The sequence below is a fragment of the Pinus tabuliformis genome, chromosome Q (genome assembly GCF_031772625.1).
Source record: "Pinus tabuliformis cultivar Carrire ecotype Pingquan chromosome Q, CPIR1, whole genome shotgun sequence".
NCBI lineage: Eukaryota > Viridiplantae > Streptophyta > Pinopsida > Pinales > Pinaceae > Pinus > Pinus tabuliformis.
The window spans coordinates 110,553,146-110,579,035 of NC_142296.1; the positions used below are offsets into that span (position 1 = coordinate 110,553,146).

The following is a 25,890-nucleotide window of genomic DNA, read 5'->3' on the forward strand; positions in this document are numbered from 1 at the left end:
AATTTTATTCCTCCAATTGAAGTTATAATTGCAACTTATGTTGAACACTATTTCATTTTCAAGCATTGCAAATCTATCTCTCTTTTGCGAAAAAAACTTACATGCATTTCATTTAGGCATTTTAGTATAGGAAGGCCCCAAGCCTCATTAAAATTTTACCTCCAACATAAATTGGTTGAAGTAGACATCTTAGGGACCCTTTACTCCTCTATTGACTCCTTACTATGAGATCCATATCTTTGGATGAGGGTGAGGTCTGAGGATTGAAGAGTTAAATTGTAATCTTGTTGTAGAGATAATTAATAAAATTACAAAGAGCACTTTCCATTACATTTACTTTTCTTGTCTTTTAATGGTTTGCGTTTTCATATGCAAAGTCTATTCCAAAAGCAAGTATTGTAGTCCTTTCAAACAAGTGTTTTATTTTCATGCTTCAAGTCTAATTGCATATTGATGTCTTGGTTTAGCACTTCCTTTCTTTTACATTTCCAAGTTAATTACTAATTTTTGGGTTTTGGCAAGATATGTTTCACCTGTTTTGATTTATAAAGTTGATTATCTCAAAAGCATTGTGTATCTTACATATCTTGTGCTAACAATTTTTGTTTATATTTCAAGGTTACTTTGCTTTCTCTTTTGAGAGCATTGCATTTTACTTTGAGCAAATATATCTTTAAATGGTTGAGCAAATTCCTTATAAGGCACTGGTTTGATGGTTTTTGTCATTAGCATTGTTATTTCAAGTTGCTCACATCATATTTGCTCATAAATCCTTAAAAGTAATATGATTTCATTGTAACACTCTCCTAGAAACTCGCATCTTTTAACTTTAACTTTTCATTAGGGACCACCCCCCTAGGTAACCTAAGAGATAGCTTAGACGGAGAGAGTCGGGATTAGTGTGACAGCCCCTTCTCTAAGTTCTCTGCCACCAACCACACCTTGTGAGGTTGAAGGTTTCTCTCACTAATTTTTAGGTAGGTGTAGGCGGCAGGGTCAACAAGAGCTATCACTAAAAATAAAATTCTTTGCTCATGAAACCCATGAGACAAGTATTAAAAAAATAATTTTATTTTTCTTCTTTACATCAATTACATAAAATCACAATTACACGTCATTATGAAGATCGAACCTAGCTACACTTTTCAACAGTAATAACCCCATTTTATCTAAGTTGTCGGAATGCGACGAAACGAAAGGCAAGTTGTGCAGATGATGGAATAAGCCAAGCGAATACCATCGAATCCCATGAAAAGTCCTCAAAGCTCCCCCGAGATTCTTGATGACATAATCCTACTCCTCTAACCTGGCCATCCTGTGCCCTGGAAATCCACTTTGGCTGTACTATAGAGGAAAATAAAATGGGGACATGATAGCCTGCCCTCATCCTTGGGCATGATACAAACATCATAGGGCACCAACAACAAACCCCTCTCTCCATCATACTTCAACCATAAATAGGTATGTGAGATCTGTTCCAAACACTAAAAGTAGGCCCAATAGGAAACTTGCAAGGAACATAATAAATGTGACAGCCCTAAAGAATCCTCCCAACCATTATCAATTTAGTGCAGCTAGTGAGACTATCGTGGGTGGGGACCTATTATCTTAGTGTTTCTTATAAGGTCCTAGATAAGGAAATGCCTCTTCTTGTCCAGGATGTGATCAGAAAGATTGTTCGATAGGAGCAAACAAGAATTGTACAGCGGACACTTTATACTAGACATCGTGATTTCAACCTGGAGGAACATGGAGTGGACAATTCTCTTTTCATGAATAAGTATTCATTTTTTAAAGTACATGTAGAATTTCTTTCACAATCATTTATTGGCCAAGGATTATTTAATGAACATAATACACAATAAAGCATGATAAACCTGCATACATACAATGAACACCAAATATTCACACGAAGCACAGCTCCAAAAGGTAATATTATCTGATGAGTTACACTAACTCATTAGAAATTAGGATAACTCCAATAACCCAAACACATCAAAGTACAATAAGCATAAGCCAGTGTGTGAAATAATCACTCACATATGGAATGCACATAAAAAAAAATATAGACACTTGTCATGCAATTGACAATTACAGTAGTTTTAATATGTTTAAATTATAAGCAATGTATATTGATAGAATTCTGATATGGCACAAAATAACAAGCACAATGCTTTCAGAAATCTAGCATCTTCATAATGTTAAAAGACATTCTTAGAAAACTTGTAGGAGATCAAAACAAGTGCAATTAATATGTTCAGGAAACCGTTGATAATAATGTGTCCATACTAGATTGTTATTGAACAAAAGATTACTTCCAGTCACTGATAAAAGTTGTCAGATAGTACAAGAAAGATGAAATTGTTCCATCTGACACCTCTGAATAAATCACTATTTTCTGGTCTCATATTATCAACAAAACTGCTAGTTTGTGCAGCTAGGACAATGGTATATACTATGGATTTGGCAGTTTACAAGAGACATAGAAAGCTAAACATGTCAGCATTGTCAGTGAAGTCCTATGTTTTCATACTATGGATTTGGCAGGTTATTAGAAACATAGTTTCAAGAAAAAATAATTGCTACAAAAGGTCGGTATAAGCTACAGGATAACATTCCATCTTGATATGATTAACAAGTACAGTTAAGAACTGCTTATAACAGAACTTACAACGAAGACCAAGGCATTTCATCTGCAAAAGGACGAGTTTCCAGAAAAGTATTGGAGAGCACCAAAGATTTGACCCGTCTTGGGCGATATTGAGTAAAAAGTTGGGCTAGAAATCCTCCAAGACATGTCCCATAAAGATGTACCTGCCAAGAGAATCTTTGATTGAGTTTCCATTACATATATTTGGTCATTTCACATGCAGTCAGCAAATCATCCAAAGCACCATCTTATGCAATATAAGACCACATAATCCAATTTAGTATGATTTAATACAAGTTAAGCCAAAATAGAGAAATAGTTTATAAAATTAAGCATAGAAGACATACCACATTCAAATTTGACAGAAACGTGTTCGAAAAGGAAAGAGGCAAAAGACAAAATAAAAGAGTTTACTTTTTAACATTTAAAGAGATTGTATTTCTCTTGTTACCACAAAATCTCACACCTTTGTGCAAAGCCTATCACAAGGGCATAGACAATTGTAACATGGAAGTGTTACACTTTCACGTTAGCAATCACTTCCCTTGTTTTAGTGAAGAATGCAGTCCAACAAAAGGTAAGCTTTTCTAGCAACTTCAAGGAATCCTATAACAAGATGGGATCAAGTTGACAACCTGTTATCCACCATTTTGTGGGTGATATCCCTAGGAGAAAAAATTTATCCATGATGGTCCTCAGCCGGCAACTAGTAGCCCCTTGCAGCCACCAACTAGCTCAATGTGCCATTTCTTCCTACCTGAGCCAGCCATGTGGTCCCTCACCCATCTGTCATAATTGTATCTTTGAAGGTGGGCCTCCCAAACCTAAAGGTATGCCTTGTTATTTGGTAATTGAGTATTCTAGTTTATTTATCATGGAAACTTTGGGCATAGATTAATGGGGGGATTCAGCAGAAAGAGTGGTCTAGATTTGTGCTCTTGTCCCCTAAGTCTCTTTTGAGATGTTAACCTTGCACCCTAGTCCTGTGGGATCTCTTTTACTGACCTATTGGTTTTAGGGATGGTACTACATGGGAAATCCTAATTTTCGTTGCGTAGTCCCGCTCCCCAATTCACATATATTACTCCCCTTCCGCTCATTACACCCCAATCATCTCTCCTCCGACCTGGGTCCACATTCCTCCACTAGGTCCACATGGGTCAGCCACCCCCTCCCCTTGCCCCACATCTTGGGTTGGGCTTGGAATGATCCCTGAAGGTTGATGCAGCGAAATGAAAAAGAAAAAGCCATAACATGAGCTCTACCCCATTCCATGGCCATCACCTTGGTTCCTACATGGCCCTTGATGAGCCTCCTTTATCAATCAGGAAACCATGATTGTCCCAATCCCCGGTGGGGAATAGACTGCCCCACCTTATAAGGGGACATCCACTACTATACTTTACGCATCATACTCTCATTACCTAGAGCCCCGAGCTATTAACCAAAGAAAATCATAAAAGGAAAAAGGCATATGAAGAAGGGTGGAAAAATCAAGGCCGGGTTAACTCATGCACCACGATTGCTCCCTCCTACACATTATTTACCCAAGTGTGGGCTTCCCTTTTATTAGCTACCCTTGTACCATGGCATGTGATCCAAGTTGCCCCCTTTCATTCCCTACTCCATTCCATCATTATGTCACATAACACCATTTGAAGGATGTACAACAGACATACTACCCCCTTTAGAGGTAGAAACCGCCTAATAGGATGCATGGTTAACCCTATTTGGAGTTGGGAGACATTAGCACATGCCAAAGCCCATTATGGAAGGGAATTCCATTATGAAGCGCTCATTTGTTATCCATGGTTTAAAAACTCTTTTACTTGATTTCTTTAATGACTTAGTGTGCTGGAAGGCACTGGGACACATTGGATCTTATGCAAGATTGCAAGTGGTTTCCATTTGGGTTTGGTCTCCCTATACGGGGTCCTGACCCCAGATGGCTACAATGGCACATGTAGGGTGTGTGTAGAGAGCCATGGGCCTCCACAACAGCATACAACACTCCATGGATCCCCATAGTCATTCAAATATTGTTCGTGGTTCACTTATTAGACAAGGAAGATGCACTTGATCCATCATGCCCCACTGGCCCCAAAGTTGCACATACACTTGACAGATGACCCAGGACTTGCACAACGATGTGGCATCACCTACACCATCATCCTAGTCCTTCCAAGAAATCTACAAGCATCTCCAATTTGTTTGTAGACCCATGAGGGCACTTGTGTGCCCCCACATGTCATTTGGAGCACCACAAGTTATTACAAGGGGCCAACCCCTTGTCCACTGCTTTTGGGAGTTCAACTACACATTATGGCACATATGGACTCTATTAGGCTTCCTCCAGGGCCCAACGACATGTACTAGTCATTATTCAACCTCTTGAGAGGCTTATTCTTTTGTTTATGAGCTAGTTTGGTGGGCTTGTCACCAAAAGTTAGTTATTTTGCACATTATTTTATTGTAGGGGCTAATGTAGGCCTAATTAGCTAAATCAAACTCATTAGAAGTGTATAAATACAAGTGATGTGAATTCATTTTAGCATCATCACTTGGATTGGATCATATCTTATTAATTTTAATTTTTAGGTATGTTCTATGCTGAGAGCAAATTTATTTCAATTTTCCATATTAGCTTAATATCAAGTCCAGATTAGCAATCACATTTAGCATGATAGTAAAATGCAGATAGAACATAAACATAAATCACAGAAGACAAGCCAAGACAAGAGGACATAAGATATGGCGCCAGCCAGGGACAAACCCCAATGTGGGGAAACCCTTGATCAATTCTTCTTATATTCTTCAATAGTTCAGTAGAGAGAGAGAGAGAGATAGTACATATCAGTGTTGTGAAAAGCACGATTAAATCGCGCTTTTTTCCCTTAGACGATTTAATCGCGCGTTTTATGGGAAAAAAGCGGCTAAAAATTTTTTGCCGATTTTTTCGAAAAAAGAAAAGCGGCTAAAAATTTTTTGCCGATTTTTTCGAAAAAAGCACGCTTTTTTCGAAAAAATCGCGCTTTTTTCGGAAAAAAGCTTGGGGTGTCAGGGCAGCACGATTTTATAATTTTTTTTTTGGTTTTTCATTTGGTCATTTGGGTTTTTTCATGCAATTTTTTTTGAAAGAAACAAATAATTTTTGAGTGGGGCAGCTTAATGATCAAGTCTAGGCCCTAGTATGGATATGCAATTCATGGTAATGTTAAATTCTTAAAGTAAAAGGATGAAAATGAAGATTAAGGAGAATGTCGGATGAAAATGAAGATTAAGGAGAATGTCACTTTTACTTAAATTTTTAACATTACCATGAAATGACTCAGGATGTTTGAGAGTGGTTTCAGCCTCATTGGATTTCATATGGAGAAAATAGAATTTTAGATTTCATTTAAAATCCAGCAGACTTATCAGTTTTTCAGGATTTCAGGATTGGGAGATTGTAATGTTTCCAGGTGACACCACCTGCTCGAGCTACCCCTGCCACCAGTAGAGGACGTGGTCTACCTCCTATAGCTCCTACTTCTAGTTCTTCAGCTTCTAGAGCACATCAGACTCCACTGCCATCTCCACCAGCACAAGCACCAGCATCTACATCTAGAGGGAAAGGGAAAGGTGTGGCATTTTCTCGCAAGAGGGGCAGAGGAAATCAATAGGATTAGACCTCATTTTATTGTATATGACATTATGACATGATGAGATACATTATCATATTTTTTGTTGATATTTTGAGGCTGAGCTGGGACTCAGGAGTCAGGACTTACTATTCAGGACATGATTCAATGTTATGTGTGATTTTAGCGCTAGAAATGATATTAAACATCTTATACATTAGTTTTCTTATCATATTTGTGTCAATGTATTTATTTTATGTTGTAGATGGTTTAGATATTAAAAAAATTGAAAAAAAATGAATATTTTTGTACCAAACGCTTTTTTCCCGCTTTTTTCCGCTTTTTTCCCGCTTTTTCCGATTTTTTCCGCTTCATTCCCAGCACCGATTTAATCCCGCTCGCGCTTTTAACAACATTGGTACATATACATCAAAAGTCAACACTTTGACTAGTCAAAATAGGAGCAGAGATCTTCACCATGAAGATGACATAAAGAGGTTGCAGATCTGAGGACATGGACTGCAGTTCCAAACTCGGGTGAAGGCAAACATTCTTTCAAGGTGATTTCATCACCATGCTGCACCCATCACCATGCTGCATTCATCATGGTGCATCTATCACCATGTTGCATCTCATCATGTTGCACTAATCCACTATGTTGCATCTCATCATGCTGCACTAATCCACTACGCTGCCCTTCACTGTGCTATGAAGCTGATCTGATGAGTGCACTAATCTCAATGGATTGGCTCTTCATAAACCCTTGCTATGATGCTATGGCCTATGGCCTAGCACATATCAATTCTGAAGTAAAATCATTAACACCAAGGAGCAGACTTCAACCCTTTCCTTTACAGTAAAGTTGTGGCTTATCAAACCTTAGGGCATGATTATACCAGCTCCCTTCATCACATAGTTACCTACAGCAAGCATGTATCTTAATGCTTACAGCCACCTTTGCTGTGAGCATAGCTGTCAATCAGTGCTTCTTTAGGACAGCAGATAGTAGCTACTTCAGGCTGAGTATAAGGACCTTCATCAACAGTATTTAGGGCTTTGTCTGAACCATGTATAACAGCGGATTAGGATCTTTACTAAATGCGGATTAGGGCATCATTTAACAGCAGATTAGAAGGTTGTGTTAAGGCTCCTTGATAGTCCTTGAGGACTGCGGCTTAGATCCCTCCATGGACTGTGTATACATCTCTTCCTTGACTTCATCTAGGGCACCAGCTTCTGACACTTGATTAGACTGCAGATAGGGCTTCTCAAGGCCCCTTCTTTACAATGAATACATGCTTCATTTTGCTGCCTATGAAACCCTCATTGACTATGTTCTAGGTAACTTCTTTCTCTACAGTTATGACAGTGTTTAGGTTACTTAATAACAGCAGTGTTAGACCTGCGTTTAGGTCACTTGCTTGCTGTGATATGGAAGCCTTCTTCCCTGACTGTGTTAGGGCTTCTTCTATGACTGTGTAGAGTTTAGGGCATCCTCTATGGCAGCGTATTAGATTCCAGGGCATCCTTCCATGACAGCACACTAAATTCTTCCATGACTACTTGCAAGGCTCCTCCAAGACTGCGTTAAGGATTTGCTTCATTAACTGAAAATTAGGGCAGCGTGGGATCTTCAAGAAGACCCTTTTTCTTCCACGTCTAGGGCACTTCATCGCAGAATTAGGGCATCATTAGGCTTCTTCCCCTTACCGCGGATTAGGGCATCATTAGGCCAGCATATATCCTAGAGCACTCCCTCTAGATCTCTTCTTCATCAAACCCAAAACAAAATGAAGAGAGATCACAAGAGTGTGTGTGAAAGTGACTTGAAGGCCACCTCTATTTATACTAAAACGTGGAGGACAAGTGGGGGTAATTTGGTTTCTGGCCGACCTTGACGAATTGTCCCATAACACAAATAAATTCATATCTCCATGAATACATGTCGGAATTGGATGATCTTTAGATCAATCCTACACCTCTCGACAAGAGGAATCCAAGAAAAATATCATCTGCCATAAATAAGTAGACCCACATGGAGTTTGGCCCTAGTTGCCAATTTTAACATATCTTCTTGTGAGAATTTCGCTATCTTTTGAGTACGAGACTTTTTGGGAGAATGGATGAATTTCGATATTTGGATATTCTTATTTGTCTTGGAGCTTCTATGATTGGCATATCCTAGTGATTGGATATATTCTTCTTACATGTAAGTACTATGTTAATGTTATTTTGATTCTTTATTTTGTTGCATTCATGATATTGGGATTTTCTCTATTCTAGGGTTAATTTATTATTTTTCTTGGAACAAAATTGTGGAAATTATATCTCTAAATAGTGTTGTATCATGATTGGGTCATGTTTGAATGAACGAATGTTCCTAGAGACATCCTTGTCTTGAAAAGTCACCAAATATTGTTGAACGAAGTATAAATGACCTTGAAGCGACTTCCATTAAGCCCTAATGCCCAACAGAGTTGTCTTTTAGGCCTCCTTGACAAGTGGAATCAATCCAAACTCTAAATCTTCCATGAACCTTCACCTCCTTTTCTAGGCCTAGCCTGCATAGCCCACCTAGGGCATCAATTATCTCACAATCTAGTCATCCAAATAGTTCGATTTTTGGTCCACAACTGCGTTGGTGTGTCCCCAAGAAGCCCTCCAAAATTTCATGAGATTTTGGTTGTGGGATCTTGAGATATCGCAAGCCCTAGCTCGAAGATCAATTCTTGCCCTTGGTTTCCCTTAGGCTAGAAACCTCACTGGGATCCTTTTATTGTCTTTCATTGAAAATTCATTCCTTGATCCCCTTCACCTCCCTAATTAGGTCAAGAATATCATTGGTTGGTAAATCCTATCCTCTTGACCTAACCTCGAGTCCACTTGGTCCTGTGTGGTCCCATGCATTATCAAGGTTAATTCTTCAAAGATCACCTAGAACCCAAGTTTCCACAAGAATTCTAGGGCTTAGGGATCTCCTTTATAAGACACATACTCAAAACCTAACCCTTGAAATTCTCCCCAAGCCCTTCCTAGAGAGCCTTCCATCTTGTCTTCCAAGACAAGCAAGCCACAATCTTGAGCCTCTCTTGTGAATAGGCTTCTAGGATCACCCTTCATCCTATCTTTGATCTATTCATCTTTGTGATCCTTATCATACCAAGTCTCCTCCCATTGGTGAAAGTCCGTAAAGAGTAGGGAGCTTTAATTGAGGTGACAGTGGGCTATTGCTCCATTGTTGCCCTTGACCTAGCAATTGTCCCTTTAGGATTCCCTCCTAGGACCCCTGCTAGTTTGAGCGGTAACACAGCATACTATGTTAGTTACTCAAACATACCACCACTAAATTAATTATTCCAAATGAAACAATGTGGTTTAATCAACGCAATTTCCAAAATTATGTGAGCGAAGTATCCAAGATAACTTGTGGCATTTGTAAAGTGAAGGTAGGCCAAGTGAGTAACCGAAACATTATAAATTAAAGAGAAGCTATGGATGTGTAAAACTTGTGTGAAAGATGACAATCTTTAGCAATATATCAAGTTAGAATAGCAGAAATAATTCGGCGCTCTATACAAGCATACAATAAACTAGGGCTGAAAATGCAAGTTGAACTAGGGTTTTACAAAAAAACATTTTCTGAAACATAAAGGGCACATAACAACCCTAACCATGCGAGACATCAAGCTCTAGAGGGCCAAAAATTCAATTAGCAATGCAATAAATGACAACAAAATATATTTTTGATAATTAAATGCTAACTAACACTAGATGTCTAGCCTATTTATGCCTAAAAATTCAAAAATATTTGCAGATAAACCCTCATCTAACCCTAAAAATTTTCTTAGAAATTTACTAATGACAGTTAAAACTAGATCCTACTATAGTTTTGGGGCTTATGGAGTATAACCATGAACTTTCTTGAAAGAAAATGAAAAATGGACTTTGGATAAACCCTAGGGTAGTTCACTACAAACCCTAGATTACCTTCCTATATCCTTCATCAAACCCTAAAAGAATTATTTCAAGGGAGGATCCTCTACTAGAATCATTCCTATGGATTTTAAGACAAGGTCAATATAAGAAAAATACAAGGAAAAAATGTACTTTCGCCACTTGATAACCACACTAACACTTCATATATTCAATAAAGAAACCCACTAAGATTTATAAAGAACACATGGTAAACCAATGTTCAGCAATGAGACACTAGCCATGGATCAACCTTCAAAATTTGAAAAAGCATCTACAGATCATATCATTCATCCATAGCAGATTACGTAAGTGTAGAAGTAGACAAATAGTAACAAACCTCCACAAGTATTAATGACAAAAATGAGGGAGTGGTTCCTCTATTTATATGTGGAATCCAATGCTTTATTTCTCACTTAAGCTAAAAGCCTTGTTAACACAAAATCTAGCAGGCCTAGTGCAAATCCCCACTAGGCAAATCTAGACCTTATGGCAACAAGAGATCAGCCACCATTGTTACCTCAATGGTCTTGCTCCAACAATCTAGAGGTGAATTAAATACCACAAGGGAGACTTCCCTATAAGGATCGCCTAATGATATTCAACAATAAGGATTTAAGGTGATGCAATGTCTAATAACTGGGAAAAAATTATTATTGGAGTCTAGAACACTAAGATTGTCTTTAGCATGGTTCAAGTACCCTTTCCTTGGACCTATTAGATTAGCGAGTTGTTATAAGTTAGGGTTTGAGAGATGTACAATGATATGGCATGTAATGTCATATAACATCTAGAAGAAATAGCCTTTTAATCATAAATCAATAAAGTGACAAGACTATCACTTATGCATGCAAGGTTTAGAGTACGGAAGTGAGTTTTTATGGCTAAAACATGCACAAAACAACAACGAAATAGATGATCTAAATGCTAATTATAGGGTTTCACCATGCAATCAATGTTAGATTTTTCCTTTTTCAAATTATTAAATGCAATCCCAACTAAGACGAAAATAATACATCAAGGAAAATTGTTATTTAGCACAATTTCAAGAAAAGCCAAAAATGTAATCCTAGCCCTAGATGCCTAGAGGGATCCATATTGGATCATTATATTGTTTGTCATTCATCTCAATGCTTTCAGAGTGGAAAAAGTGGAGGAATCAATACACAAGACCATTTTTATCAACGGGACCTGTTGGCCATTAAAGTTGCACCTTAAAAAAAAATTACGACTCTGTGCCCGAAGATATGTCAAGGGCTTCATGTACCATCAGAGTTCATATATCATAAGAGTTTTTTAAACTTTATCTTCTTCTTCTCATCTTTTTCTATATTGTCATCAGATTCCACAGCCCTACATGGATATTGTAAAAATGTCACTAGCATGATGCATAAAGCTATGTAACAGACCTAGGATGTTGAGACTCGATCAGTGTTTTACAAAACAGTTGGCTCAAAACCGAAACAGCGGAGCCAGACTGAGCCAGTGCCTGGTCGGGTCGGCTCAGTGGCCGAAATGGTTCGGCTGGCCAGGTTGTTACCGAGCCAGCCACAACCCAGCTGAGTCGGTGATAGACTCAGCCAGCTCGGTAACAACCCGACCAACTCGGCCGACCCCGAGTTAACTCAGTCAGCTCGGTCACCGTGGCTGAAAAGCGGCCTGCGGATTTTTTTGTGGGGGAAAAGGACCCCACAGCCAATTCTAATTTGGCTTAGGGTTATTTTGAGGTCCATTTACCTCTCCCAAACCCTATAAAAGCTACCCAACCCCTCTCATTTCCTCACAACTATCTCATTGAATGTGTGAGAATTTGTGAGGAGTTTGTGAAGAGTTGTGGGGATTTTTTTTGGAGCAGCAGTGAGGAGTCTTGGGCAAGCATTGGAGCAACAGTGAGGAGCTTCTTGGGCAGCCATTGGAGCAGCATTGAGGAGTTGATTTGTTGGAGCAACATTGAGGAGGCTGTTTGTGCCTAGAGGTATCTTTTTTCACTTCTAAAATCTATTTTTGCTTATTTATTTTTTTGTGCAAATTTGGAAATTGAAAAGAGTGTTTTTTGTAAAAGAAATGAACATTGAAGCAATGCTATTTTTTTCGTTTTCATTTTCATATTTTTTCCTTTCATTTCCAAGTCAAAAAATGGCTCCTAGAGTGAAAGATTTTGCTTGTGCATACGCTGAAATGGTCGATAATCAAATGCATTGCAAGTTTTGCCATAGAAAAATTAAGGAGGGTCATGTGGCCATTCATAGGTTGAAACAACACTTAGCAGGTATTAGAGGCCAAATTACTCCATGTGAATCACCACAAATTGGGGAGACTAGGAAGGAGTTGTTAAATAGCTTTGAGAAGTTTCAGGAAGAAAAAGCTAGGCAAAAAGAAATAGACGTTGAAATTGGGAGGAAGAGGAGTATACAACAAATGATGGCTACCAACCCCTATTTTGATTTTGAGGGCTCTTCTTATATCCCTTGTATTGATGCATCCAACCCCTTCCGCTATGTTCCTCCCTCTTTGGAGTCCGTGCGAGAAAAAAAGGGTAAGGGTAAAATGAAAAAGAAGGGTGATATGAATATCAAAAATTATTTCACTGTCACACCCTCCTCTCCATCAGATCCACATGGTCCTCAAGCGAGTAGAACTTTGCAGCCCACTTTAGATGACCATTGGAAGAAAGAATTGAGAGAGACTACTTGTGATTACATATCTAGATGGTGGTATGATGTTGATATCCCCTTCAATGCTTCCTATTCACCATATTATGAGCCTATGTTTGATGCCATATTTGTTGCTGGAAAGGGCTTCAAAGGCCCTACTATGCATGAGTTAAGGGGGCCTTGTTTGCAGAAAGAAATTTCCTCCATTAATGAGTATTTGAAAGATTTCAAAAACTCATGGGCAAAAACAGGATGTACCATCATGTCAGATGGATGCACTGATCAAAGGAACCGTACCATCATAAAATTTCTTATCTTTTGCCCACAGGGAACCATGTTTCTAAAATCAGTTGATGCATCTGATAGGGTGAAAGATGGACAATTGTTGTTTCAGCGATTGGATGAGGTTGTTGAGGAGGTGGGGGTGGCTAATGTTGTTCAAGTCATCACAGATAATGCCTCTAACTATGTTCTTGCTGGTAAACTGTTAGAGGAAAAACACAAAACCATCTTTTGGACCCCATGTGCTGCACATTGCATAGACCTCATGCTTGAGGATATTGGCAAATTAGATTGGGTCAAGACTCAAGAACATTGTAGATCATGCCAAAAGCATAAAATAATTATCTACAATCATTCATGGATTTTGAGCCAAATGAGGAGACACGCAGGGGGCAAAGATATTATTAGGCCTGCCATCACTAGATTTGCAACTCATTTTTTGACATTGTAATCTATGTTTTCCCAACATAGAAACTTGCAAAAGATGTTTTCCAGTGATGATTGGAATCAAAACTAGTGATCGAACAAACATGATGGCAAAGATTTGAAAAAATAAGTTAATGAAAAAATATTTTGGAAAACAGCAGCAGAGATTGTGAAGGTTGTCAAGCCACTGGTTAAAGTGTTGCGGCTGGTGGATGGGGAAAAATTGGCTATGGCTTCATTTATGAGGCTATGGATCAAGCAAAGGAGCAAATAAAGAGGGCATACAAGGATAGAGTGGCTAAGTATGGGCTCATTGGGCAATCATTGATGAAAGATGGAACAATCAACTCCATCGCCCTATACATGCAGCTGGGTATTTTTTGAACCCACAATATCATTATAAAGCTCTGGAGGCAAGAGCTTTAGGTGGGGAGGTTAGATATGGATTGATTGACTGCATTGATCGCATGATCCCATTGGAGAGTGATCAGTTGGAGATACACCGACAAGTCACTTGTTTCAGCAAAGCCGCAGGTACCTTTGGCAAGAACCTAGCAAAGATAGAAAGGAAAGCAGATGAGCCAGGTAAACAAAAATTTCAATTTTCAAAGTATTATTTTTTTAAATTGTTTATAATTTGAAAGTTGGATATAATTTGTTGAGCTAACTCATTACACTACTATGTTTTTTGCAGCAGAATGGTGGGAGGCTTTTAGTAGCCATTGTCCTCAATTGCAGAGGTTTGCAATTCGTATTTTGAGTCTAACTTGCAGTGCTACTGGGTGTGAGCACAAATGGTTTGTCTTTGAGAGGATTCACACGAAGAAGAGAAACCGTTTGGATCAAAAATTCTTAAATGATCTAGTTTATGTCCAATACAACCTTTGGCTCAAATGCAACCAATTGTTGAACAAAAGCGCTGATTCAAATCCCATTGTGTTGGAAGATATTGATCCAACATCAGATTGGGTAGTGGAGAGTCATCGAGCAGAGTTTGATTCTGATGAAGATCTTGATTTGGATTTATTGACTGTTGTAGCAGCTACAACCACCCTCCAAAATTTTGCCTTAGCTTCGTTTTGGAGCCTCCCTACCAACCATCCTCAGTAGCATGTCTTGCATTGTCAAGTACATGAGCTTCATTGGTTTTTCAGCAGCTTGCCAGCCTGTGCATGATAGCTTGCTTCACTCTCCTCACAGGTTGCCATCTTGAACTTGGGCTAGCTGCTGGCTGAGCAGCTCCCTCAAGAAATTGCGCAATTCTGGAGGGGAACCAGCCTTCCCTCTAGAAATTGCGCAAATCTGACTGGCAGCCTGCTGGGCCCAAAAACTGCGCAATCCTGTCAAACAGTCTTCCCAGTGAAAACTGCGCAATCTGGCCCAACAGTGCAGCTCAGCCCAGAAATTGCGCAATTTTGGGCAGCAGTCAACTTCTCCTCCCAGAAATTGCGTAATCCCTCTGGACAGTCAGCCCAGTTTCCTCCCAGAAATTGCGCAAAAATCTCCCTCAGTTAAGCAAGTTGTTGCATGTGCCTTCAGGATAACCGATTCCACCGGGGACCGAGAAAACCTGACTTGCATCCATGGGTTGCTTTTTCCCAAAATAGCAAAAAGCAACATGCAAAAAGCATCACTAGATTTTAGGGAGCTATTTTTAGCAACTTGAGGTTACATGCAAACATCGTTTTTGAAAGTTTCCTCCAAGTGTCGCTTTTTCCTAGATGTGTGGCATGCGCATCATGAGCCTCAAACTTATTTATTCAACGCTTCAAAGCTCATTCTTCACATCGATCTTGGAGCTTTGATATCCCACAGCACATCTAGGAGTCTTTGACACATCCAGCTCAGCGATTTCCGGGTAAGTCTACTTAACTTGTCTTTTGCAGCATTTCTGTCGCTTTTTGTGTTTTGGCTTGTGTGAGTGTTGTCTGCTTGATTTCTGTGAATGCTTGTTGTCGTTTGCATGCATGTTAGCCTGTACAACCACCGTTTCAGTTTTCGTTTGCATCTCATGCACAAACGATCGTCGATTCAGCGACTCGTTTCACACACATGCATGTTGTTCCGTTTTCTAAATCTTGCATTCACTATTTGCATGCATGATCATTCACTCCTACTTACACTCAGTATCGCCATGCATTCACATCTTCATTTGCTTTCAGTTGCCCGTCAGTGGGTCTAGGCAACCTTGGCCCGGACTCTGCCTCACCCGGACAACATTGCGCAATTCTGAGAAGGAAGGCTCTACCTTCCTCCCAGAAAATGCGCAATTCTGGCCAGTGACTGCCCTCCAGTCTTGCCTTGCGCAATTCTGAGAGGCAATGACTGCTGGCCCAGAAAATTGTGTAATGCAGTCCTTGGGCCTGCATCACTTGCCAGTTGAAATTGCGCATTGCGCAATCTCAGCACCCAACAGGCCAGTCTGGATTGCGCATTACGCAATTCCAACAGTGAACCAGCCTCCCAACAGTCCGGACTGCCTTTTGCGCAGTTCCGACAGTCAGTCTCCTAGCCTCCTAGTGAAAATTGCGCAATGCTTGCCAGTCAGTCCCCAAGTATGTTGCATGTCATCCCTCAAGTTTGCTTTGGTCTTAACTGACAGATTCCTTGCCATGCATGTCGCCATGTCTGCAGATACAACAGGTGTTTGTCCGTCTCTTAGCAGTTCAGGATCAATGGCCTCCAAGAGAGCAGGGTCAAAGGGCACAGACGGAAGCGCAACTGGAGCTGCAGTTGAGCGAGTTTCTGCGAGTTTGCCAATCTATGAAGACACCAAGCTTATCGTAGACAAAGACATCACGCTGAAATGGAAAGAGGTCAATGATGCATTCTCAAGCACATTTGGGGAAGATCTCGAAGACTGCCAAGTCTATGTGAACATTCACAAGTCCGGCTTGTACCAGATTGCATGCAGGTATCTCGCATTCCCATGCACAGACATGATACATTGGATCGTCTCGCACACTGATCTCGAGATGATGACATTGAGCAGTGTCAGCAGGACGGAGATTGCTACCTTCAGGGCACAGGATTATCAGCAGATGTACCATTTGTCGAAGCCAGTGATCACCATGGAGACACCCTTCAGCATACCCAACAGCAATGCCAACTCCAGGGATATCTTGAAGAACTGGGTAAAGGAGCTAGCCAAATTCAGGATGACACCTAACTAGATTTACAAGACAAAGATACTACGGAAGGCATATCAATACTTGGTCATCTTTGCATGTCGCTTGTATGGCCAAGAGAGCACGGAGACCTTCCCGCAGAGTTGGGTGATCGCGTTGGACCAACTGGCCAGTGAAGGCAAAGCATGCAACTGGTCTGACATGTTGGCTCACAGGCTGAAGGAACAAGTCACAGGAGCTCGACAGCCACCCAAAGGTCAGCAAGCAGAAATCTACATGTTCGCTTACATCTTGGATGCAATTTGTGCCCATCAACAGTTACCGGGCATGAAGTGGGCATGGACATTGGCGGAAACCTCTGTGAACACTTATTGTAAACAACTTTCCGAATGCAGCTTCAAAAGAGTTATCACACAGCTGTCAGATCATTTTGTCACCCCGGTGTACAAGATGATATTTGAACAAGATCCACCTTGCATGTCGAAGGCAGCAATGGAGGCACTAATCGACATAGCGGATTGGTATGCCTCACCGTCCGGCACCTTCATACGGATGTACAGCGCGGAGAAGCCTCTGCATGTTTTGCCGAAGTTTGCCATGGACAAGCTCGTCATGCAAGAAGTATCATACCACATCTTGGCAGGACTGTCAGCTAGGCTGCACCGGAAGAAGAAGGCACCTTGGCCCACTCTTCCGTTGCGGATCAAGTTGTACGAGATACGAAACCTCAAGCATGTGGATGTCGAAACAGAAGAGATCAAGAAATATCCTTTCGACGTCTAAAGCTTCAATTTGTATGACCCGCATTGTATTGTGAAAGATCACTGCGCAAGAGTACAGTTTCATTGGATCCATGGGGCATGTCATTGGGCGGAGGAAGACCCATGGAGATATTGTTACAGCTTCTCCAAGCCCAATGAACCGGTCGGCATCGCTATGGAATGGTTAGCAAAGCAGCGTGAAGCAGCATCCAGGAGAGCACTAACAGCAGCAGCAGCAGAGGTAAACATACCGGTGCACGACAAAGGCAAGAGGAAGATTGTCGACAACGCAGAGGCAGAACAAAGTTGCAAGTTCAAAGCAAACCCACTTGTACAGAAAGTAGCTTTGGCAATAGAGGTGAAGAGGCAACAACGCAATAGGAGGACCGCACAAAGGCAAAGAGAAAAATAGAGGATGGAGGAAACAGTGAAGGAGTTGCATGAGTTGAAGGAGCAACTCCGGAAGGAACAAGAGTTGCGCAGATAGGAGAAGGAAGCGCAGCAAGAACAGGTACAACAAGGGGCGCAACATGTACAAACAGATGAAACTGCGCCCGTACAAGTAGTAGACTCATCAAAACAGTTGCACCAAGCAGACAGGGTGAGCAGTCGCAGGAGCAGGACTTCACTCAAGAGATTGAACAAGCACTTGAGCAGATGGATATGGATATGGAGCAGCAAGAGTTAGAGAAAGACATCGACCTCATGCCTTACCATCAAGAGGTCGACCCACCAACTTCACCGGATTCGGAAGTAGAGCAAGTCCCAAGCGACCAAGGAGATATTGAGATCCTTGGAGACAATCCGGAAGGAGAGATGCACAACATATCATTCGACGAGTCGCAGCATAGAGTTGTGCAATCACGCAGAGTGTCTACTCCGGATGACAACACATCTCCTACGCAGTTTGAAGAATGAGTGATCGTGTTTGACGTGTGCAAGCATCCAGCAGCATTGGCCGATGCTACCAGAGCATATGCCGAAGCCACTAGCTCGAGTGTTTGCTTCTTGATAGCTGAGAACGAGCGAATGGCTAAGGAGTTACAGACGGCCAAGCAAGGAGGAGAACTGGTTACAACATCCGCCCGAGCAAAGTTGAAGAAGGCGATACTGGATGAAGTATTGTCCCTTAAGACAGTCGTTGTATTCCAAGTTTGGTACCATGATAAGGCAGTTGTCCATCTTAACGGTTGGCAGCAGTGATGTGCTAGGAGAGCACGTATCTTGTCAAATGTGCAAATTGTTGTTGATTACATACAAACATGGACAATGAGATACAAGGGAGCCCCATTACACTTGCCCAAGATGATGAAGCCCAAAGCGGTTGAGCTAAAGGCACACATCCAGAGTCAGATCCAAAACTATGAATATCTTCCACAACTCGTCACTAGTTTGCAGGCTTCCCATGCACAGGTATTCAAGAGTATGGATGTTGTTGTGTGCGCACATGCGATCCCATCTATTGGGACACTCACTGAGGCAAAGACGAAGGCATAAGTCTGACTGGAGCTTGACTCATACTTTGACGAGTTGATGCGCATAGCCACCAGCGCAGACTTGGTGATAAGTACAGACACCATGCATCAGTATGTCGCTGGTCCGGCCGCACTCAAGACAATGATGCGCATGTTATTAGACGAGTTGGACAGAGGAGCTAAAGCAGTGTAACTGGATGCAACGGAGGCAAGAGTTTGTTTCCAAAAAGATGTCACCATAGAGTACACGGACACCATCGCGGACTACCACGCTTGGCATCAGTTCACTACCGTCGACCATCGTGAGGATGTCGAAGCGTTGGTCTTCCCACAGTTGTCTGAGTCATAGTAATGTCTTGCATGGCTTGCTCAAGCTTATTTTGTCTCACATGGGTACATGTGCAAATTGTATGTAACGTCTTGTCAAGTGGAAGTTCACGTGTCGATAGTTGGATGTGAAAGTCATAGAGTAGATGAAGAGTCATGAGGGTAGATGAACAGTCACAAAGGGTAATGTCAAAGACCACCCCACCCTTTGCTATATATAGTCCCTCATAACTCATTGTAAGGCCTTTTGGTCAGCCAAGCTTCCAATAGGAGTATCTTAGAGAAAGATTGGAGAGTATTGTAACAAGCCTTGGCTTCTCCACTGTGCAGAGCTAGTATATTTGTTAGTTTTAGGTATGTTCTATGCTTAGAGCAATTTATTTCAATTTTCACAGTTAGCTCAATATCTTTTCCAGATTAGTAATCACATTAGCATTAAAGTAAATTGCAAATAGAACATAAACACAAATCGCAGAAGACAAGCCAAGACAAGAGGACACAAGATGTGGCGCTAGCTAGGGACAAACCCCAATGTGGGGAAAACCTTGATCAATTCTTCTTATATGTTCTTCAATAGTTCAATAGAGAGAGAGAAAGAGAGAGATAGTACATTTATGACAGAAGTCAACATTTTGACTTATCTAGATAAGAGAATAGATCATCTCTAAGAAGATGATACATGAGATCAGTTGAAGACATGCTACTTCAACTGATTCTCCAAGGTGACTCCACCTATCATTGTGCTATGTCTCGTCATCATGTTGCACCTCACCATGCTGCACACATCATACTGCTGCACCTTATCATCATGTTGCACTTGTCACTGTGTTGCACTCAATCACTGAGCTACTCTCATCACTAAGTTGCACCCAATGTTGCACCCATCATGCTGCATCCATCATGCCATTGCAATCACCAATCTTATCTACTTGCTATGGCTTGCAGCCTAGCAGAGCAGCTAGACTCCTTTAACAGGTCCAAGGTGCAGTCTCCTAACAGTCCTTAAAATCTGCCCAGATTTGACTGCAATTGATCTCCAAGGAAATATCATTTCCTTTACAATTCAGAGTAGCCTTCAAGCCCTAAACAATGACTGTACTATGTCTATGCTCACTTCTTATTACAGTGGCATTCAAGTGCCATACAACAGTCCTTAGAACATGATTATGACAACGTATAGAGTGGTTAATATCCTTCCAGCAAGAGCTCACTCAAACCTTCTACCAACAAGCAGTTCAGCCCTTTAATTTGACCCCTGAAACAGCTCTCAAATGTACACGCTGATCAGTCTCTTTCTTGCTATGGTTGAGGTTCTTTTGACTGTTGAAATAGGCCTCCTATCATTGCGATCAGCCCTTCCTTTCACAGCAACTATACCTTTCCCTTAATGGCTACTAGGACTCTCCTCCTACTGCGGCAAGAACATCTTTTAAAGACAGCGTTTAGGGCTGCTTTGATTTAGATCCGCAGTTTAGGCTGTAGGGCTTCCTCACGATAGCAAAGTCTTTTACAAGTTAAGACCTCCTTTGACTGCGTCCTTGATTCTTTTAACATAGTGGATGAGGGCATGGCATATCCCTCTCAACAGCGTCCATAGGGCTGCAAACATCCTCCTAATTTCTGCGGCTAGGGCTTCCTCTAGGGCTCCTTAGATAGCATTGAAACTCCCTTAAGACAGAAGACCCTTTTCTTGGCTGCGTTGAGGGCTTACACTTTTACTACCCCTCTTGACTGCAGCTAGGGCACGTCCAAGACTCTTCCTTCTCATGGCAACGTTCAGATCTATGGCATGCCTTCTCCATGACATCATTGAGCTAGGGCATCCTCTCCATGACTGAATTTTAGGGCATCATCTTCATTACTGCGTTTTAGGGCATCTTCTCCATTAGGGCAGCATTGTCTTCTTAGGATCTCTCCTCCCACCAAAACCCATGACAATTGGAGAGGAAGAGATCACAAGAAGTGTGTGTGCAAATGACCTTCAAGGCACCTCTATTTATACTAAAACGTTGAGCACAAGTGGGGGCAATTTGGTTGGTGGCCAACCTTGACGAATTGTCCCATAACACAAATAAATTCATATCTCCATGAATACTTGTCGAAATCGGATGATCTTTAGATCAATCCTAAACCTCTCGATGAGAGGGATCCAAGAAAAATATCAGTTATCATTAATAAGATGACCCACATGGGGTTTGGCCCTAGTTGCCAATTTTAGCACTCCTCAACTAGGGAAAACTCCATCCGCTGATCCATATGTCCGACTGTACTATCTCTGCTATTAGTGCCCTACACTGCTCTGCTAGGCTTTGCTCTGGTCTGGTCTGCTGAGCTCTGGTCTGCAGAGCTCTGCTCTGGTCTAGTCTGTCGAGATCTGCTCAGTTCTGCTCTGCTCTACTGAACCATGAAGAAGAAGAATTGATCGAGAATGTCTCATACCATTCTCTATTGACCCGAAGTTAGTTTCATCTGAAGAAAGTGTCATATCACTCTTACTGACCCGAAGTCAGTTTTATTGATCCCAAATCAATATCACAAGAGAGTGTCTCAAACCACTCACACTGATCCCAGATCAACGGAGGTCATCCTAGGATAGGGAGTACGGTAGATACAACAATGCGTCCATAGATAGTACTACTAATGGTCCCTAACCCCATTTTCCTGCTTATTGATCAGATGAGAGGTACTTCCCATGAGTCCCAGGCTGCATGGGTAGGATGCCTCGATAGTAGAGATAATCATCCTGTCCACAGGAGAATGAATCATCCTATCCAACAGTCACCACAGGAGAACTAATCATTCTAGCCCACAGTTGTCACAGGAGAACTAATCATCTCGGCCCACAGGAGAACTAATCATCCTATTCCATCGTCACCACAAGGTATCACAGGGAAAGGTTAAACCTGTCACCCTGTACATAGCACACCACAAGGGGAGGGTGAGTCGCCCTGTGGTCGTATGTCACTCCAGTGAGTACCCCAAGCCCCCCAGAGCTCCCAGAGCTCAGTGCATGCAACATGTAGGACCCTTATACGAAGGTCTCTCAACGACTCCAAGTCGTTCGTGAAAATCACAGATTTGACCTTTCACCGGGGCTTTGACAAAGTATCTGCAACCAGTACATTAGTCTCAATGCAATGGAGCCTCCTCGCTCATCAACTTACCATATCCCAGACAAGGCAGTATCTAATGTCTATTTGCTGGAGCAATCATCGAATATGGGATTCCTCAATAATCGAATCGCCCCTGGTTGTCACAAAGAATCACAGTGGTATTCATCATGTGTACAAATAGCTCACTAATGAGCTTTCACAACCAGGCAGCTTCAAACGAGATCATACTCGTAGCTATGTATTCGGTCTCGGCGATGCTTATAGCAACCAAATTTTGCTTCCTGCTCATTCATGATATCGAAGCAGAATCTAAAGAGAACCAACACTGAGAAGTTCTCTAGCGATCCTACACACTGCCTGCCCAGTCAGCATTCGAGTAATCATGCAGCTTCATATTTCTAGCAGTGTATCTCAATCCATAAGAGATTGTGCCCTGAAGATATCTCAGAAGATTCTTGGCACCAATCTAGTGAGACTCAACCAAATATGGGCTCACCATGCTAACTGCAAAACATATATACGGACAAAAGTTCACCAAGAACATCAATGCAGATGAGTTATGAAACTCAGAGGCATTTCCCAAATCTGGTCCGGCATCACCACCATATAACTTCTTAAAGTTAAGATCCATGAGGTAGTCACGAACTTGCAGTTTACCATTCCATATCTGGTATCCAACTCCCTCTTACTTCTTCAAGTGAGAGGGTCTGCACCTGTCAGAAATAGGTTGTTTCTCAGAAGGTGCCGGTATGAGAGGTCTATCATCCACAACCTTCAAATAATGGTTTGGATCGGCTTCACTTTTAGTGAATCTCAGCTTCATCAGAGAGCTACCAATCCTCTCATATGAGGCCCGGGGTGTTTTGCTTCAAGCCATAGAGGGCTTTCTTCCAACTACATAAATGAGATTCCTGATCATGAATCTCAAACCCCTCGGGTTGTTCCAAATCTGTGGACCTGCTACATGAGGGGAATGATCCCCTTGTAAGATTTTCATTCGATACATCTCGGACATGTACCTTCATGCTCTTCTTGAATTCAAGGATCCCTGTCACCGTTTGACTCACATCAGGTAGGGCCCCATAATAAGTAGATGAGATATGTCAATTGACATGATCCCCAATGGACCATCCTGCAACTTGATACAAATCGCCAACCCTGAACCCATGAGAAAAAGTATCTTTGAATATTTCATTTTCAAACACGTACCTTTCCATGGATGAATGCCACCCTATAGCCTTTGACTTCCATTGCCAAAATGGACAACAAGTTCTTCTTGCGATCAGGTACATAAAAGAGATTTTGTAAATGAATCGGGTTACCATCATTCAATTGAGAGGTAACATTTCCTACACCCTTTCTAGGATAGGTGGCATCAACTCGAAGTATAATCCCACGATTATTTCCATCTCTACCAAATTAGAGAGAGCACCCTTCTAGCTGATGAAGTGCCTTGAAGCACTATAATCGATAAGCCAGATTCCCAAAGAATCTGAAGGAGAGGGCCAATACAAGATAGCGCTTCTTTATCTTATCAAAAACAACATTTGATTCTTCATACCTGGGGTTCCTTACTTTCTTTGAAGAGTCGGTCGTTTCCTTGATGACCTGCATTACCTGTCATTCCTCTGACCATTGAAGATGTCCCTGGAATGATTGTTATCATCATCAAGTGACGTGTCCCTGCCATTTAGACACTCCTTCACATAATGGCCGAACTAGTTATCTTCCTTTCCTTCCACCCTGAGATCCGGTCTTCCCAATGAAGTGTTCTTTATGTAGGCCATATTCCGCTGCACCATTCTGAAAATATTCTCAACCTCGATTTCACCCTCGGTGAATTTGAAGAGGGATGAGAAACCCATTGATCCTTTTGTCCTTTCCTAATTGTCTTCGGTGATTGCTCTTTCACTCTAGCTTGGGCATTGTCTTCACCTCAGCTCTGATACCATGTAAGTTTTAGGTATGTTTTATGCTTAGAGAAATTTATTTCAATTTTGACAGTTAGCTCAATATCTTTTCCAGATTAGCAATCACATCAGCGTTAAAGTAAACTGTAGATAGAACATAAACATAAATTGCACAAGACAAGCCAAGACAAGAGGACACAAGATGTGGCGCTAGCCAGGGACAAACCCCAATGTGGGGAAACCCTTGATCAATTCTTCTAATATGTTCTTCAATAGTTCAGCACAGAAAGAGAGAGAGAGAGAGAGAGATAGTACATTTACAACAGAAGTCAACATTTTGACTTATCTAGATCAGAGAATAGATCATCTCTAAGAAGACGATACATGAAATCAGTTGAAGGCATGCTACTTCAACTGATTCTCCAAGGTGACTCCTTCACCTATCATTGTGCTGCATCTCGTCATCATGCTGCACCTCACCGTGCTGCACCATGCTGCACACATCATACTGTTGCACCTTATCATCATGTTGCACTTGTCACTGTGTTGCACTCAATCACTGAGCTGCTCTCATCACAGTGTTGCTCCCATCACTGAGCTGCACCCAATGTTGCACCCATCATGCTGCATCCATCATGCCATTGCACTCACCAGTCTTAGCTGCTTGCTATGGCTTACAGCCTAGCAGAGCAGCTAGACTCCTTTAACAGGTCCAAGGTGCAGTCTCCTAACAGTCCTTAAAATCTGCCCAGATTTGACTGCAATTGATCTCCAAGGAAATATCATTTCCTTTACAATTCAGAGTAGCCTTCAAGCCCTAAACAATGACTGAACTATGTCTATGCTCACTTCTTATTACAGTGGCATTCAAGTGGCATACAACAATCCTTAGAACATGATTATGACAGCCTATAGAGTGGTTGATATCCTTCCAGCAAGAGCTCACTCAAACCTCCTACCAGCAAGCAGTTCAACCCTTTAATTTGACCCCTGAAACAGCTCTCAAATGTACACGTTGATCAGTCTCTTTCTTGTTGTGGTTGAGGTTCTTTTGACTGTTGAAATAGGCCTCCTATCACTGCGATCAGACCTTCCTTTAACAGCAACTATACCTCTCCCTTAATGGCTGCTAGGACTCTCCTACTGCGGCTAGAACATCTTTTAAAGACAACGTTTAGGGCTGCCTTGATTTAGATCAGCAGTTTAGGCAGTAGGGCTTCCTCATGACAGCAAAGTCTTTTACAAGTTAAGACCTCCTTTGACTGCGTCCTTGATTCTTTTAACATAGTGGATGAGGGCATGGCATATCCCTCTTAACAACGTCCATAGGGCTGCAAACGTCCTCCTAATTTCTGCAGCTAGGGCTTCCTCTAGGGCTGCTTGGATAGCGTTGAAACTCCCTTAGACAGAAGACCCTTGTCTTGGCTGCGTTGAGGGCTTACACTTTTACTGCCCCTCTTGACTGCGGCTAGGGCACATCCAAGACTCTTCCTTCTCATGGCAGCGTTCAGATCTAGGGCATGCCTTCTCCATGACATCGTTGAGCTAGGGCATCCTCTCCATGACTGCGTT

The 25,890-nt window shown here is 41.6% G+C and overlaps 1 pseudogene across 1 annotated transcript in view; it reads right to left on the bottom strand.

The window, feature by feature from the left end:
- Positions 1–25,890, bottom strand: part of LOC149218475 (uncharacterized) — a 374,924-nt pseudogene that overhangs the window by 222,106 nt on the left and 126,928 nt on the right. Inside the window, exon 4 of the transcript XR_016249178.1 lies at positions 2,672–2,814. The product of XR_016249178.1 is annotated as an uncharacterized LOC149218475 (transcript). The remainder of the gene's footprint in view (positions 1–2,671; positions 2,815–25,890) is intronic.